Here is an 18,711-nt window from a genome sequence, read left to right as displayed (position 1 = left end):
GTTATTTTGGGTATGCCCTATGTAAATGGAGAGGATGAAGTAAAGTTACAAAGTCATTTACAGAGCACGAGCTATGGAGAGGATATTTCCTGTTATAGCTGAAGTGTGAAATGGCCTTACATTCCCTGCCTCTAGACCCTATCTTCCTGCCTCATCTGGACAACTCTCTGTATTTGTTTGTATTTCATACTTTTAGTCTAAAAAATATGCATGGCCTTGGGCAGGCGCAGTGGCTCACGCCTGTAATCCCAGCACTTTGGGAGGCCGAGGCAGGTGAATCACTTGAGTTCAGGAGTTCGAGACCAGCCTGAACAACATGGTGAAACCCCATCTCTACTGAAAATACAAAAAATAGCTAGGCATCGTGGCATGTGCTTATAATCCCAGCCACCCAGGAGGCTGAGGCAGGAGAATTGTTTGAACCCGGGAGGCAGAGGTTGCAGTGAGCCAAGATTGAGCCACTGCACTCTAGCCTGGACAACAGAACAAGACTCCATCTCAAAAAAAAAAAAAAAAAAAGGCATGGTCCCAAATACACAGTTCTAGGAGAATCTTGGAAGAAACATTTTGGAGGCACCAAGCCACTGCTGGCTTCCTGGGAAACAGGAGCTCACTGGCCATCCCAGATAAATGGCTGTCACTGGCTGTGGGTGACAAGGAGTAGAATGATGCTTTTGGTCCCAATCCTGAGGTTATCAATGGGAGCTGGGTTGCTGCATTACGTCAGATCTCAAAGACTGAGCAGGCCTGCGGGTCTGAGGCATCATCAAGAATACGGCAGAGGAGACCAGACCGTGCCCTGTGGGCTCCATTCCTCCAAAATCAAGTCCAAACTCTTCCACCTGGGGACAACCTGGCCCACCCTATCTTTCTAACTGGACTCCACACCTCCCCTTCCTGGAGCCTCCCCCTGGCCAAACAAGCCTCACCAGCAGCACAGGACACACAGACAGAAGACGACAGAGCTGAGATTGAACCCATGTCTGTCTGACTGCCAAGAGGGGGCAGTGTGGTGAGGTGGGGCGGGCAGTGAAGAAGGGGTCGGACACCCTGGTTCTTCCAGCTCGGCCGCCCACCAGCTGGGTGAGCCCAGGTGACTGCCTGGCCCCCGTGCTTCATCTGTAAAGCAGGGTTAATGACAGCCCTGTATCTGTTTCCTACTGCTGTGGTAACACATTGCCACAAACTTAGTACCTTCAAATGACACTTACTTTCTTTCCTTTTTTTTTTTTTGAGACAGGGTCATGCTCTGTTGCCCAGGCTGAGTGCAGTGGCATGATCATGGCCCACTGCAGCCTCAATCTCTTGGGTTCAAGAGATCCTCCCACCTCAGCTTCCGAATAGCTGGGGCAGGTGCATGCAACCACACTCAGCTAATTTTTTTATTTTTGTAGAGACAGGGGTTTCATCAGGTTGCCCAGGCTGGTCTCAAACTCCTGGCCTCAAAAGATCCTCCCACTTCAGCCTCCCAAAGTGCCGGAATTATAGGCATAAGCCACTGTGCCCAGCTGGAACAACACATTGATTATCGTACAGTTCCGAATGTCAGAAGTGTGAGGTCAGTTTCACTGACTTAACATGAAGGTGCCAAAAGGCCTGGGTTCCTTCTGGAGAGTCTGCAGCCTTGCCTTTCCCAGCTTCTGGAGGCTACCTGATTTCCATGGCTCATGCCCCCTTCCTCCATCTGCAAACCAGCAATGGCTGATAGTTTTTCTCACCATGCATTATTCTGATACTTCTCTTCTGTAGTCAAATCTTCTGCCTCCCTCTTATAAGGACGCTTGTGATTATATTTAGGGCTCTCCTGGATAATCCAGGATAATCCCTCAACTCAAAATCCTTAACTTAATTCCATCTGGACAGTCCCTACCATGCAAGCTCACATATCCACAGGTGCTGATGGCTCATACGTGGACATCTGTGGGGGGCCACATTTCAGCATCCCATAAGCACCTGCTTCCTTAAATGGGGTACTCCAAGTTAAATGCTTAGCACAGCATCTGACAGACTGGAGACCAGTGATGCTGCATCCCAGCTGGGCATGAGAATCACTCTGAGAGCTTTTAAAAAATATCAGTGCCAAGGGTTCACCCCTGAAGATTCCGAGGTGGGAGAAATCTGTGCCTGGGAATTTTTATAAGTTCCCTAGAGACTACTGGACAGCCAGGGGCAGGGTTGACAGTAAGAAGCATTGAATTTATGTCAGCAGTTATTCTTATTCCCCGAAGCTACTTAGCACCAAACCTCAGTGGCCAGGACTATTCAATAACTGACTGTTGAATTGGACGGAATGGAATCACTCCTGAGGCCTTACACTGCCCTGGGATGGGCGTTTCTTCCTGCTACACCAGGGCCTGAAGAATGAGGTTCTGTGGGCAGACAGAGGCTCAGGCCTCTGAATCAACCTCACACCCAGAAATGGCTGCCTGGGGGGGCTGGAGTCCTTTCTCCTCCCCAAAGTCCAGTTGAGGGAGCTGACCTGGGCAGAATCTAGTCATCAACGGGCCATTGTTACTGGAACAGAGGTGCTCTGTGCCCATTGAACACTCCCCTCCCTCGCAAAGCTGCTCCCAACTGAGGGCTGGCTTCTGGAGGGCTGCGAGGCTGGGGAGGGGCCCATGGAAGCCCCAAGGCTACAGAGGAGGAGGCTTAGGGGTGGGGGCTGACAGTCCCTGGTTGGAGAGCAGAAGCAGTTTGGGATATAGGCCAGTCTCCAAAGCTGGCAGGCTGCAAGGCCGAGGTGCTGCCGCGTGCTACAATGCCAGGAAAATTTCCGGTTAAAGCTGGGAAACTGGGGACCGCCAGTGAAACCCACCAGACCCCTACCAGAGCCAGTGGGGACAGCCTTCCCCATAGGGCAGTCACGCTTGACCTACCTTCTTCCCTTTAAAAAAACAGAAAGGTGAAACCCACATGCTAAATAGCGCCTTTCATTGCCTTTAGAAGAACAGTGTTTTCAGAAAGGCTGGGAGGGTTTTATGTTCTGCGGGTCTGGGATTTGAGAGGCAGGGAATTCAACTAGGGCTAGGCATAAATGTCTCTTTGCTTAGCAGACCTTTTCTACATTCAACACTTTATATTAATAGTGTGAGCTGGATTTTAGGAGGGTGGTGTTAAAGATCCCAACGACGATGCCTGACCAGCATCCTCAAGTATCTCAGAGATCCACCGTTCGGATGCTAGCGATCAGCAATTCTCATCCATTCAATACAGCAAATCCCCTGATGGTCTTTGCCAAGGGAGCATGTTGCCTTAAAAACACCCTAGGAAGGTAGGTCTCAAAGTGGGGTCCCCAGACTGGCAGTATCGGCCCCTCTTGGGAACTTGGTGGAAATGCGAATCCTCAGGTCCCACTCCAGACCTAATGACTCAGAACCTCAGGAGAGGGGAGCAAATTGTTTTAGCAAACTCTGCAGTTGAGTCTGATGCACACGAACGTTTGAAAATCGCTGGTCAACAGTGACATTTCTCAAACTGCAGGCTGTGCCAACAATTTGGTAGGTTAAGATAAGCTTTTTTTTTTCTTTTTTAAACACAACAGCATTGTGTAGATTAGAAAATATCAGAATGCCTCTGTATCATAATGATAAGCATGAGTTGATAAGCATGAGTTTCTTTTTTTCACTCTGTTGCCCGGTTGGAGCACAACGCTGCAAACACTGCAGCCTCGATCCCCTGGGCTCAAGTGATCTTCCTACCTCGGCCTCCCAAAGTGTTTGGAATTACAGGCATGAGCCACTGTGCCCAGCCAAAATACGGGTTTAATAAGGCTTTTGTTTCAGTTATGTGTGGGTGTCTGTGTCTGAGGTTTTAGTCTAAAAGTTGGAAAGCCACTGTTCTAGAGCTGGAATATGCTCACTGAGACTGGCTCCTTTTCTGTAATTTGTCTGAATGGGGCAGTTTTGAAGGCCATGGCCTGAGAGTTCCCCATTCCCTCTTTCCCCATCTGATAGAGTCATGCAGGCAGCGGACAGAAGGGAAGGGCTGTTTCAGGTGAGACAATCTTTACAACTCTGGCCTGAAGGTAAATTTAAACTGTGCATTTTCCCTGTGCTTATAAAACTTTCTGGCCCTCCAGCCCCCGTGCTTCCACTCCCACCGGGTAGGCCTATTGAGGTGTCTATACGCATACTGACCAAATAACTAAACAGTTCTATCTGGGTGGTGGGATTGGTGGTGATTTGCTGCATTCTTCTCTGTATTTACCCATTGTACTTGAATTTTACATACTAAGCATCTAGCATTATCACAAAAATAATATTCTGACTACCTTAGACAGAGAAAAAATAAAAACAATAAAGTCACTTCCTAAAAAGAATTCAAAGCTGAGAGTCCATCTCTGGGTGGAAATGCAGAAAAGGGAAGGCAGTGCCCGAAGGGAGGGTGGCAACCATGAGCCTAGAGCCGGTGATGCCCAAAGCACCACCCCTGCCCCATCTGTGCCTGGCCAAATTCCACCCATCCCTTAAGGCTGAGCCCAAACCCCACACATCCCCAGAGCCTCCCTCCGACCTCCCCCACAGCCATAACCAATCCCCCAGGGGACTAGTCTAACCCCTCTCCTGCCATCCAACCCCTCTACCGAGACTCCCTTTAAAAAAACAGAAAAGAAAGCCCTTTGGCCGGGCGCGGTGGCTCACGCTTGTAATCCCAGCACTTTGGGAGGCCGAGGCGGGCGGATCACGAGGTCAGGAGATCGAGACCACCGTGAAACCCCGTCTCTACCAAAAATACAAAAAATTAGCCGGGCGTGGTGGCGGGCGCCTGTAGTCCCAGCTACTCGGAGAGGCTGAGGCAGGAGAATGGCGTGAACCCGGGAGGCGGAGCTTGCAGTGAGCCGAGATCGCGCCACTGCACTCCAGCCTGGGTGACAGAGCAAGACTCCGTCTCAAAAAAAAAAAAACAAAAAAGAAAGCCCTTTTACACCTCCAATTCTCACAAGAGCCTGGCAGGCAACCTGGGTCCTCACCTCCACCCTCTCCTTCATTATCCAGATGAGAAACAGAGGTCCAGAGACGCTGAGCCACCTGCCCAAGGCCACCTGGCTGGAGGTTTGAGGCCAGGATGTGAAGGGAGGGCCTCCTACCACACGTTCCTCTCCCAGCACCATTCCTCTCTCTACCTTGCACCATTCATATCACTTTTCACCTTGTATTAGAGGTAACACGTGTGCGCTATCACTGTATGGCACTGAATAAATATGTAAGGAAAGAAGGAAGAAAGGAAGGAAGGATGCAGGGAGGAGGGAAGGAAAAGGAAGGAACCTGTCCCAGGGCCAAGGAGAAACCTGGTATGTTATTGAACTTCCTCCTTGGCACTGGGCCCCCCAAGGTCAGACATGGGGAGGCATCCTGGGGAGGGGTGGAGGCATCCTGGGGAGGGGTCCAGACATCGTCTATCTGTGCCTCAAACACTCCTGCTCTTGGCCCACAGAGCTGTGCTGAGCAGGGGCCCCCCGGAGGCCATTTCCAAAGGCTTAACAGAGAAGAGGCAGGGTGCCTCCCCTCTGGGTACAAGAGGAGCCCTGCATTCCCTAGAGGCTGGTTCCTCGCTGCCCTTTAAACATGGGCTGCTCACCAGGCAGGCTCCTGTGCCTTGGGCTTCTTATCTGCAAAAAGGGTATAAGGACAGCGCCTACCACATGGGAGTGCTGTGAGGACTAAATGATCGATGTGTGCGCTTCTAGAACAATGCCTTGCACATAGTAAAGGGTAAAGAAGGTGAACTATGATTACTACTCTTGTTATTAAATGAGCTCTGGTGAATGACAGGTTGCCCTGCAGAGGAAGGGAGCGGATTGTTGAGTTCATGATATCCTCCGGGGAAGCCTGGCAGCACGGGGTTAGGAACCTGGTGACTGGGGCCCAGCATGTTGGAGATCCAAGCCCAGCTGAGCCACTTTGTTTTTTTTTTATTTCAAGACAGAGTCTCGGTCTATCGCCTAGGCTGGAGTGCAATGGCGTGATCTCGGCTCACTGCAACCTCCGTCTCCCAGGTTCAAGAGATTCTCCTGCTTCAGCCTCCCAAGTAGCTGGATTATAGGCGCCTGCCACCACGCCCAGCTAATTAGAAATGGGGTATCACCCTATTGGTCAGGCTGGTCTCAAACTCCTGACCTCAAGTGATCCGCCCGCCTTGGCCTCCCAGAATGTTGGGATTATAGGGATAAGCCAGCGAGTCCAGCCCTGAGCCACTTTGTACAGTGTGACCGGGCAAGTGACAGGCTTCTCCAGAAGTCAGCATAGAGGCATAGGAAGGCATAGGAAGAAGCACAGAGGCAGGCTCAATATGAGGAGGTGGTGGTGCTGTTACTATTGCTGAATGCTTCATGGACTTCACTTCTCAGCCAGTGGCTCAGAGCCAGCTGGTGGGAGACCTTCTTAAAAAAAAAAAAAAAAATCAGCCTGGCCAACATGATGAAACCCTGTCTCTACTAAAAACACAAAAATTAACTGGGTGTGGTGGTGCACACCTGTAATCCCAGCTACTCAGGAGGCTGAGGCAGGAGAATCACTTGAATCTGGGAGGCAGAGGTTGTGGTGAGCCGAGATCGTGCCACTGCACTCAAACCTGGGCAACTGAGCAAGACCCTGTCTTCAAACAAACAAACAAACAAACAATCAAGCTCCAGCCTAGGCAACATAGAAAGACCCCCTCTCTAAAAAAAAATTTAAAAATTAGGTGGAGCACACCTGTAGTCCCACCTACTTGGGAGGCTGAGGTGGGAGGATCACTTGAGCTTGGGAGGTCAAGGCTGCAGTGAGCTATGGCTGTACCAATGCACTCCAGCCTGGGTGACAGAGTGAGACCCTGTCTCAAAAAAAAAAAAAAAAAAAAAAAAAATTCGAGCTTAGGGGACTCTGAATATACAGTCTGGCTAAGAGGCAGCATAGTTTGGTCAGATCGCCCTTGCCATGCCCTGACCCCACAGCCCCAGCCGTGGCTACTGCCCTGCAAGACAAGAGGGGACAATGTTGAAGGGGCAGCTGGGAGGCCAGGGTTAGCCCAGAGCCTGAGACTGCTAGGCTTGGAAGCTGAGCGGGCAGGCTGGGGCTGGCCCTATTCATGCTGTGTGAGTGACTGCTCAGGTCTTGGGGCTGGGACTGTAGGCAGCAACGCTTTCTGGGAAGGGACAGCCTTAGCGATGATCATTATCATAATAGCAGTCCTCAGGAAGAGCTGGACGCTGCAGGGGGCCCGATGCTATTTCCAGGTTATTTTTCAGGTTGTGCCTCGGTCGACCCAATTGTGAAACAGGGAAGGGTTTTGTTTTAAAGCTGGACAATTTAAATGCGGCTTACACACGCACAAAACTAACAATGCTGAGTGTCTGAGTCCGGCATGGGAAAGAGACCGCACATAGACTGTTTTGTGCCTCTTCAACTTTGCACCACGGACATGTATTATTGATTTTATAAAATTTAATAAAACTAAAACCAAAATAAAAGTAGGTTCCAGTTTTCTATCTGTAGAGGCAAAGTTCTTTTGAGGTTAGCCTCTTGTTTGAGAAAAGTCATTTTAACAAGTCTTTGAATTCAAGCAGAGACAAAGGACAAATCCTGTCACAGAAAGGAAAATTCGGGGGCAACTGGAAGCAAAATGGCCCCTCCAGTCTGACTTCAAAGCCTGCCTTCTCTGCAAGAACAAAGACAGCTCCCCAAAAATGATTACTGCAATGATTGGGCCTGAGCCTGGGAGGGGTAGTTACTGGTTTGAGTTCTCTCTCTCCTGGAGGGGAGGAATGGCCACCCCTGAAGCCTGATGAGACTGGGGCTGGGGAGGGCAGACTGCGGACTTATCAGTATTCCTGGGGGCTTCCCAGAAATCCTTGGGGTAGGGGCCAGAGTTGTACAAACTACACAGAACTGAGGCTTGGAGTACATTGATATACGTGTTAAAAGGCATGGGGGACCCCTGAAGACGGCAGGCCCGCAGACCCGTGTCCCCACAGCACCTGCCCATTGAGAGCAATGGGAATGTGCTGCATGCTGGGTAATTGGTTACCGCAGTGAGGCCCTTCCAGGGACAGGTACTGCCAGGACTAGGGTGGTGTTGGCATCTGGGTGGAGAAGGAACATTTCCCAAAGCCTGGAAAGGGCCTCTATGGCTTCAAAAGGGCCTCTATGGCTTCAAAAGTGCTCCAAGAGCTTTTCTCCTACCCTAGAGGATCATTTTCCCGAATCACAAACAGCCGGTGACTGCAGAATGAATCAGAAGTGCAAGGCCCGAACAGAGAACCGACAGGGCTGTGCCACCCAGTGTCAGAGGGCAGGCTGGCTCCTCCCTCCTCCAGGAAGAAACTGGCCATCTGCCTGCAGAAAGAAGACTTAAGTCTCAGTTCTACCGAGGGAGCTCAGGTAGCCAGAAAACTTCTCTAAGCCTCAGTGTCCTCACCTGGAAAGCAAGGATAATCACACTTCCCTTGTGAAGGTGAGAGGATGTCATTCTGCACAGGGCCTGGCCACTGGCCCCTCCACTCCAGCTGGCCTGACTGAGGGGGGCACCGGGAGAGAGCTGTGAGTTGCAGCAGCAGCTGCAAAGGCTGGCATCTGTGCCCACAGACAGGCCAAGGAAGCTGGCACTGGGCCCCTGGCTTGACTCATAGCCTGTTTCCAGGTGTGGCCACCAACACCCGGACAGGCGCCCCCCTGAGTCCCCGTGCTCCTTCCAGAGAGAAGAGTCAACAGACATTTAAAGAAACTTCTCACCCCAAACAGCCGCATGGGTGGGATTTGCACAGCCAGTGAAGCTGGATGTTCTCCTAAACGGATCTACAGACTTCAAGCCACTCTGGGGAGTGACCTACACTCTGAGATGAAAACTCCCTGTACTTCCTGTCTGCACTATACAATTTATTGGGCAAATGTTGGGTACATTCCACCTTTTATGGTTCTCTGGTGGCTTCATTTGTGGCCAGATGGCAGAGTGGCTAAGAGCACATCTGGAGGTGGACAGTTATGGGTGTGAATCCTGGCAGTGTGGCCTTGGACAAGTTGCCTAACCTCTCTGGGCCTCAGGGATGGCATCTGTAAAATGAGACTACCTCGTGCAATCAGATGGATGAAAATAAAGCACTCAGCTCAAAGATGCTTAGTACAGAAAGAACTCTCAGACACTCAACTGTATTCTCCAGGAAGGCGAGGCCTGCCCGTCAGTCTGAATCTCCTCTAGGTCATGGCATAGTGCTGGTCACATAGCTCTACCAGGCTCTACTTTTTAAAAGTGATCCCACCCAAACAGCAGGCACCATTCTCAAGGAAAAGCAACTCTAAAAGCTAGACACAGGCTTCTGAGCTGTCCCCTCCCTGCCCAGAATTCCAATCAAGGGCTTGGCATGGAAGCCCTCTGGAAGCTCTTCATGCCCATCACCACTTCCAGAAGCTTCTGCCTCAGCAGTGTGTATGAGTGGGGCTGGGGCAGGGGCCCCGGGCAGGGAGGGGAGTGGTGGGAAGGTGGGAGACAGTGGCTGGGGAGGGGAACCCAGTGCAGGAAGCTGGGGTGCTGACCTGGCCCTGCTACATGGGGTGTGCGGGTCCCCTTGCAGCACTTGGGGCACTGAGGTCATCAGGAGAACCAGAGGGCAGACAGCAGGTGGGCGGCAGACAGTGAGACTCAGTGATGTCATTTTTTCCCCAAATGACTCAATGGTTTTCCCTGGGCTATGAATGGTGAGCTGTATGCTGTGGCCTCCAGTCCTCCCTACCCTCCAGGCCCGCCTGGCATCTCTCCCCGTCTCCACCCTGCCCCAGGGATCCACAGTTGCCACATTCCTGCTCTGCTCCTGGCTGCGGCCCCAGCCCAGGGCTCATCCCTGTGACGCCCCTGCCATGTCTCTCCAATCTTCACTTTGAGGAAAGACTCAAGCGACAGCAGACCTGGGTGTTATTACTGGCTCTGACTCTCCCTGACTGAGTGACCTTGGGCAGGTTACTCAACCTCTCTGAGCCTCAGTTTCCTCATCTGCGAAATGGAGACATTGCTAACAACCTTGCCGGGTTGTAGGAGGCTTGGTGAGAATGACTGTGAAGAATGAGGCACATGGCAGGTGCTTAGTGAATGGAAAGAATGACATTCAAGGGCTTCTATGGTCTGACCTCAATTTCCTTTTCTAGCTGCATTAAAACATATACCTATATAATAATAGATCACCCTTCTTGATGCTCAGTGTGCCAGGCACAGCTTTCAACACTTGTATAGAAATACATTTTATTCCCATATCATTCCCATGTGGTGGGTACCAGTAGTGAGAAAACTGAGCTCAGAGAAGGTAAGCAACTTGGCCACGGCCACATAGCCAGTAAGTGGGGAGTTGGGGTTCCCGTGAAGGCAGCCCGGCTCTAGAGCCTGTGTGTGTAACCACAATTCCATCCTGCCTGTCTCTCTCTCGTCGTGCATCCTATACATTAAAGTTCGGTCCAGCCAGACTCCTCACCAGTCCCTGTCTTCAATCTGAACTTTCCCATCCTCGTGCCTTTGCCTAGCTTCCCTCATGCACTGGAATGCCTGCCTCCTCCAGGAAGCCTTCCCCAAGTCTTCCCTCATGTCCACCTTTGTGGGCTCATCACAGTGGGACTCAAAGGTGGTTACTGGGGCACCCAGGTCTCCTCTTTTCCAGCCTGAAAGTCCCTCCTGTTATCCCACCATCTTGCTGTGTCAGCATGAGAATAGGCGCGCAGTTACTGAACAGGTGATGCCCAAGAACCCAGCACTCTGCGCCCCACTACTTTTGCAAGGACAGACAGATTGAGGGCTGGAGCTGGGGCCACAGAACACTTCCACCCACCCCTGGGGAGGCAGCCGGCCAGTAGGGCTTCCTTCTCCCTGCTCAGGGAAATGACTCAGCCACGGGAGACCTTGTTACTTGGGGATGGGAACTGGACCCTGGGGCTTTTGAACGGCTGTCCCCTTGCTGGTGGGGTTGAGCAGTGGGCCCAGAGTGCAGCCAGCCACCAGCCCAAAAAGGGGCATCCAGGGCAGGCAGGCAGACAAGGGGCGGGACTGGAGGGGCTTCTGGAAGGGTTTCAGGCTCATCCTCAGTATCCCAGCCCAGTACCCACGGGGTAATGACCTCAAGAGGCCATGTGCCAGGGTCCCACTCTTCCTGTTCGTTCCTTGGCCCACGTTAGCCACCACCCCTCCTGCTCACCATGACTCCTGCCACCCTCCCCAGACAGGAAGCGCTCCCTCACAGAAGCATCCTGGACTGGGCCTGCCCCACCCTCCCAGCCAGCAGCTCCCGAGGGTCCTGTGCTGCATCTGTCACTCATTCCTTCCATAATCAGGTAGTGGCCCTCACTGCCAAGTTGGGGGCTACAAGGATGGACAAGGCAGATAGCTGTCCTGCCCTTGCAGATCCCATTGCCTGGTGCAGACCACAGATCACTGAACCAGCAATCATAATACCGCGGGCAAAGTGCAGCGAGGGGGACCCGTGGGCAGCCATGGGGAGGGCCACCACCCAGGCTTCCAAGAGAAGGTGGCATCCAAGCCAAGGCAAAAAGGGGGAAGGAGGGAATGTCCTTGGCAGCTGGGAAGGCTACAGAGAGCAGGTGTGTGTGTCTGGGAAATGAGGACAATTTGGAACGTGGGATACAGAGTCCAGGTGAGGCTGGGGAAGAAATATTTGCTGAAAGGTCACAGGGACAGACATCACTCAGGGTGGGGTTTCTGTCTTGCTGGAATGGCCACTAGGGAGGCAGAAGTCCCTGATCTGCCAGCTCCCCCTTGCTGAGACCACACCCGCTGCCATCTGCACCCTTCCTGTGACCAGGTCAGGGCACAGGGGAGCAGCATCAGCAGAGCGGGCAAAAGACCCTGATGCAGGATCCAAAATGCCCCGCCCAGGGCAGCTGGTAGGTACCGGAGTCAGACCTGGAGAAGGCTGAGGCTCACTGGTAGTGCCCACAATGGGCCATGCAACGCCAACATTTCCAGAGCTTCCCAGTCAGAACGCAACGACATACACTGGCCACGGTTTGAAAATGAATGCCTGTGTGCTGTTTCTCCTCTCGGTGCAACCACAACGGGACAGACACACACACAGGTGGTACTGAGAGCACAGACTCTGGAGTCAGCTGTGGGGCTCAGGCCCGGCTTTGCCCCTCACCAGCTGTGGCATGTCGGCAACTTATCTAGCTGTCTGCTTCTGTTTTCCCATCTGTAAAATGGTGGGAATAACCGGAGCCACCTCTGGAGCTTCCGGTGAGAACTCGGTGAGGACTCCCTGTAGGTGCTCAGGGCAGTACTAGGCATGCCACCTGCTCTTACTATTGATTCCTGTGAATGCTACCCCCAGGCACCTACACCAGATGCAAAAGAAGGAAGAAAAGTGAAAGAGAAATAGCATATCTCGGTAAAAACAAGGCAAGTGCATGACCTGCGAAGTCACAGTCCTTCATCCTCTAGTGGGTGACACTGCTTTGTAACTGGCAGGTTCTAGGTTTCTATTCTTGGGGCCTCTTCAGACACATCTGTCCTCAACCCTGCAGGACAGGCCCTCAGCTTGTCTTCATGTCCCTGACAAGCTTCTGGAAGTCTCCAGAGGAAAGCCAGGCACCTGCAGACCAGCCCTGTGGCTGGAGTTGTGAAATTCCTTGCTGAAAATCAGCGTAGTCAGTGTGGGGATGGGGGTGTCCCAGTGTGTTTTCAAAATATTTCCTCAGATAGCACTGTTTGGCTCAGACACGTTAGCACTTTCCAGAATCCTGCAGATGGCGAGGCAGCTGGAGAGGAAAGGAGGAGAGGAGGGGGAAGCGGGAAAGGGTGGGGGAGACGCCCAGGGCTAAATCTCAGGTAGCTGTGTGGGCTGGGGCTGGCACAGGCACAGGCGGGCATCGGCGCAGCATGTGTGAACAGGAACAGCACGCACATGGCAGAAAGCTGATCAACCTGCAGACTGGTCTGCAGACGGCTAAGCTGTGAAGCCATCTTATGAACCAGAACTTTCTTTGGAAGCCCAATATGTGGAATAGGAACATGTGGACGTGCGGAATGCAGGACTCACCCCACAACCACCCTCTCCAGAAGCCTGGCAGCAGCAGAACAAAGCAGGAACCAGAACCTTCCGGCAGTGCCCCACTCCCCAAATCCCAGAGGCTTCAGGGCTTGCAGACTCAGCTCAACACAGCCACAGAGAATGAGAAGGGCCCTCAGCCACTCCCTGGATGCAAGGTGAGGACCCTCCGCTGCCAAGCCCTGGCTCTCCCCCTTCTCACCGGGTGCTTGGTTTTAAAGTTGGTCAATAAGTAAATTGAAGTTATTAAGAGATGGAAAATGTGCTTCCTATCCCACAGACTTAGTCACTCAGAACAGTGCTTGAGTTTCTGGAAATCACTGGTGTGACCTTACACCACCACCCCTGAGCTGATAGGACTCTAGCCCAAAGCAAAGAAACCTGACATTTTTGTCCAGGTAGCCTACAAAGTAAATGAATGTATGAGGGTTTGCTCACAGGTAGGCCCCGCCTTGGAGAGACATAACGGGAAAATTAGCCTTGGTCTATCCACCGTAAAGCAATGTTTAAGAAGCAAAGCTTCTCAGATGCCACAAAACGGAGAAAAGTCTCATCATTCTGCACCATCAAAGTTAAACTCACCAACCAACCAAGAGGTCACCGTCTGCCTGCTGGGGAGGGTCCAGGCTTGGGACCGACTCAGAGGGAGCAGGGCTGAGCTGGGACCCCCCGCCGTCTTCTCTCCCATATACATGTTCCTCCTGTGCCCGGCCACCAGCGTCCCTGCAGCACAAGGACTGGCCAGCGGAGGGTGTGTTCCCTGACTTTTGAGGCTCTCAAAGTTAAGGAGGAGGGACTGGGCGGGGAGGGGGCAGGTGTAACCACGGAGGCCAAATAAGAACATCCCGGGCTGGCCTCCGAGGTGGTTGTTTACTTGCGGCATTCAGGAGAGGCTGAGCTGGGAACTGGCTTGTCTATTTGCCACACTTTTTCTCCAAATTCTTTTCATAGAGTCCTCTGAAACCTCAGTGATAAATTTCCCAGGACCCAGGGAAGCCACAGTCCCTCAGCACACAGCCATCTTTGTGAGGAGGTGGCGGAGGGTGGGGGGGATCAAGAGGAAGGAGGGTGGCTGGAGACAAGAAGTCACTGGTGGTCAGGGGCTCCTGGGGCCCACCCTGCCCTCCAAGCTGGTGGGGGCCCAGGAGCCACAGGCCAGATTTGGGGCAGTGGAGACAGAGGGCTGAAGCGTGTCCACCGGCAAGCATAGAACAAATCGTCCAGGCTTGTCAGGGGCCACCCCACACCCCGCTGTGGAGTCCACGTGCTCAGGGTAGGACCAGTAGCATTCTGTCATCTCTTTAGGCCTTAGAGAAGAAAAGGTGACAAATATCATTTCTGTTTAACGAATGAAAAGGGGAAGTGTCTCCTCTCCTGAGGCATGACCTCACCAAAGCCAGAGAATCTCTGAGCGTTCCTTCGCAGCAAAGACCCTCTCTGTGCCGCTGCTCTAGGAGTTCCCAGCAGAAGCATTCACAGCCTCTCCTGGGGCTTCACCCAGCATCTGACTACATTTCCAGGAACCTCCCATGCCTCAGGCACTGGGATGGAACCAGGGGTACAAAGATGGATAGCCCCAGCCCCTGCAGTGGGGTGGCTTCTCCCCACACCCAGTCCCCCAACTTCCATCCTGGTCAGCGTGTCCCCTCTGCAGTGGAGGGGGAGAGGGCTCCAGTTTCTTTGCAGCTCAGCACTAGGAAGGCTCTAAGAACTCACCCAGGGACCAGCTGGGCAGTGCTCATCCAATGCTCCTTGCGTCCTTTGAAGGGTGCCAGCCTTTCGCATTCTACGGACACCTGTACTGGGGGCTCTCAGGGCAGAGATGAGGGTGGGTGGAGCAGTGAGGACCCTGCCCCAGCAGGGATAACCACTCTCAGCCCTTGGGGGCGGGGATAGAAAATACCACCTCGACTGAAAACATGGCTGTCCCAGGCCTTTGCAGCTCCCTGGCTTCATGACCTTGGGCATCCACTGCACCTCTCTGAGCCTCATGTCCTCATCTGTAAAGTGGGGCCAACAGATAATTGCTGTCTCCCCGTGGGGCGTGGGTGTAAAAGCAAGAGCTGGGGACCAGATGAGCGTGTGGTTATCACCTCCCCTGGCTGCCCAGGCTCTGCCCCATCCTCTTCTGTGGACCAGGCGCTGCTGAGGAGTCCAGCTCTCCAGAGCACGTGGCGGGGGTGGGAAGGACAGCTGTGACATGGCCCCTTATGCTCACCAGGTAAATAACAATAGGAGGTGTCAGGTGAAGGCTGATTTCCCCAGGTAATAGATCACCCTGGAGAGGACCAAAAAGGGGAAAAAAATACAGTAACCCATTTGAGGATGTTTGGTCTACCTGGCAATTTCTTCCCTACTCACGGTATGGTCACAAGTGGCAGCTTTGTCCCAACCTCTCAGATAAGCAGTGAGTCATGTCTCACTGGAACTAATGCCACATTTCCTTGTGTGCCCCTTCCAAATCTCCACAGTTTTCTGACTCCAGAGCCACACAGAAGGCTCCAGCAGCCTGGTACCACCCAGCCTTTGATTCCCACAGCCTAAGGTATAATCCAGGCTCGGCAGAGTGTGTGGAAAAAGAAGAATGCAAGCAGAGGCCCTGGGACCACGTTAGTAAGAAGCATCAGGGCTGTTTCCCTGTTGCCGTGGAGAACCAATAAGGACCTTGCAGACAGCCTGACATGGTGGAGACAGAGTGGGTTCTGGAGTTAGACAATCCAGGTTCAAATACTGGCTTTGCAATTGCAGCAAAAACAAAAATTGATAAATGGGACCTAATTAAACTAAAGAGCTTCTGCACAGCAAAAGAAACTATCAACAGAGTAAACAGACAACCTACAGAATGGGAGAAAATATTTGCAAACTATGCATCCGACAAAAGTCTAATATCCAGAATCTATAAGGAACTTGAACAAGTTAACAAGCAAAATACAACCCCATTAAAAAGTGGGCAAAGGACACAAACAGATACTTTTCAAAAGAAGACATACGTGTGTCCAACAAGCATATGAAAAAATGGTCAACATCACTAATCATTAGAAAAATGCAAATCAAAACCACAATGAGATACCATCTCATACCAGTCAGAATAGCTATTATTAAAAAGTCAAACATTAACAGATGCTGGCCAGGTTGTGGAGAAAAGGGAGTGCCGGCCGAGCAAGGCGGCTCATGCCTGTAATCCCAGCATTTTGTGGGGCTGAGGTGAGCAGATCACGAGGTCAGGAGATCGAGACCATTCTGGCCAACATGGTGAAACCTCGTCTCTACTAAAAAAAAAAAAAAAAAAAAAAAAATTAGCCTCGCATGGTGGTGCGCACCTATCAGGAGGCTGAGGCAGGGGAGTCACTTGAACCTGGGAGGTGGAGGTTGCAGTGAGCCAAGATCGCACCACTGTACTCCAGTCTGGCGACAGAGCAAGACTCCATCTCCCCCCCTCTCCAAAAAAAAACCAAAAAACAAAAAACAGAGTGCTTATACACTGCTGGTGGGAATGTAAATTAGTTCAGCCATTGTGGAAAGCAGCTTGGAGATTTCTGAAAGAACTCAAAGTAGGATTACCATTCTACCAAGCAATCTCATTACTGGGTACATACCCAAAATAATATAAATTGTTCTACCATAAAGATACATGCACACATATGTTTATCATAGCACTAGTCACAATAGCAAAAACATGAAATCAACCTAAATGCTCATCAACGGTAGACCAGATAAAGAAATGTGGTACATATATACCATGAAATACTATGCAGCCACAAAAGAGAATGAGATCATGTCCTTTGCAGCAACATGGATGGAGTTAGAGGCTATTATCCTAAGCAAACTAACACAGGAACAGAAAATCAAATGCCGCGTGTTCTCACTTATAAGTGGGAGCTAAACATTGAGTACATCTGAACACAAAGAAGGGAACAGCAGACACCAGGGCCTACTTGAGGGTGGAGACAGTGGGAAGGGTGAGGATCAAAATCTCGGGCCTGTGCGGTGTGTCAGACCTGTAATCCCAGCACTTTGGGAGGCGGAGGCAGGCAGATCACTAGAGCTCCAGAGTTTGAGACCAGCCTGGGCAACATGGTGAAACCCTGTCTCTACAAAAAATACAAAAAAATTAGTCAGGCATGGTGGTGCCAGCTACTTGGGAGGCTGGGGCAGGAGGATCACCTGAGTCCAGGAGGTCGAGGCTATGGTGAGTGGCAGTGATCATGCCACTGCACTCCTGCCTGAGCAATTGAGACCCTGTCTCAAAACAAACCCAACAACTACCTATTGGGTACTATGCTTACTACCTGGGTAATGAAATAATCTGTACACCAAACCCCCATGACATGCAATTTACCTGTGTAACAAACCTGTATATGTACCTCTGAACCTAACATAAAGTTAAAAAAAACCAAATACACAAACGCTGGCTTTATCTCTCACTACCTGTGTGACATTGAAAAAGTTACTTAACTTTTCTGGTCCTCAGTTTCCTAATCTGCAAAATGGAGATGAAATGCTAACCTCATAGGGATATAATGATTTAATTAGAAAATGTATACAGAACTCTCGATTCACAGAGGGCATAATGAAGGTGGAAAGGTGATATAGGGAAGGAACTGGCTGCAGGGTTCCACCTGAAATTGGGAGTGCCCAAGCCCAGATCACCTCCTCTTTCATCTGAGGCCGGTCCTTGGTGCTGCCCACATGCCTTCTTAATTTCAGCATTTAGAAGTTTGAAATGCACACTGAACCTAGTCAGAGCCCTTCACAAGGGGGCAGGGGTGGGGAATGACACATTTCTTTTGGATGACATGCCCAGGCCACCCCCACATCTTTGTGCACTCTCAATCCCAAGACTACTGGCAATCCAGTTCCAGGAACACGAATGTTTCTGCTCTTCTGGGAAACTCATGCAAGCTGGCACAGAAGAACCCACAGCAATACTCAGTACAGGGACTGTGACCACCGCTCTACCTGCTGCCACCACAGAGCCAAGCCACTACTGCAGAATACAGCTCCTAGACCCTTTATGAGACCCATCTCCAGCCAGGCCATCAGGAGCCAGGAAGAAAAACGGCTGCCCCCAAATTCTACATGTTCCCATGTTCCTCCTGCCCCCAGCATATGCCCAGCAGCATGGCCCATCTCTTTCTCCACTTACCCACCCCTCTTCCCCTGCAGCCAGGAGATGGGAGAGTTGATGGAACCAACCCCTCTCTCTGGTACAGATCTAAAGTTATTCTTCAATTGAGACCCCACAGAATCTGCCAAACAGCCTGCCATCTACCAAAACCCACATCAACCCCATCTTAGCCAGATACAGAAATAAAGCTTTTCCTGCTGCCCTCTTAGAGGGGCAGAGGCCAACGATGAGCTCAAGTCTCCGAAGGCCAGCCCACGGGACACAGTGGAACACACAGTGCCTGGGCCACCGGCCCGAACAGATCAGGCAGGGCTCCTAGGAGCTACTCAGGCCCCCTTCTCTGCTGGAAAACCAATTTCAACCCAGCAGAGGCCCACTGGCCTTGCTTCACAGTGAGTCCATAATGAATGGATAATTACCGGTGTCATTATTCATCAAGCAAGTACTGACTGAGTGCCCACTGTACCAGGCACTATGCTAGGCCCAGGACAATCCCCCGTACATCCTGGGGCCCAGCAACACCACGCATCAGAAACCAAACACAACTTCAGGTGCAAGGAAAATAATTAAG

General features: G+C 51.6%; 1 protein-coding gene across 2 annotated transcripts in view; it reads right to left on the bottom strand.

The window, feature by feature from the left end:
- The window catches only part of CHST3 (carbohydrate sulfotransferase 3), a 49,111-nt gene that overhangs the window by 29,038 nt on the left and 1,362 nt on the right, over window positions 1-18,711 (bottom strand). The gene's annotated exons all lie outside the window — the stretch shown is intronic.

Source organism: Symphalangus syndactylus, chromosome 4 (genome assembly GCF_028878055.3).
Source record: "Symphalangus syndactylus isolate Jambi chromosome 4, NHGRI_mSymSyn1-v2.1_pri, whole genome shotgun sequence".
Lineage (NCBI taxonomy): Eukaryota > Metazoa > Chordata > Mammalia > Primates > Hylobatidae > Symphalangus > Symphalangus syndactylus.
Note: the sequence above shows the minus strand (reverse complement) of the source record. Positions and strands in the feature narration are given on the sequence as shown.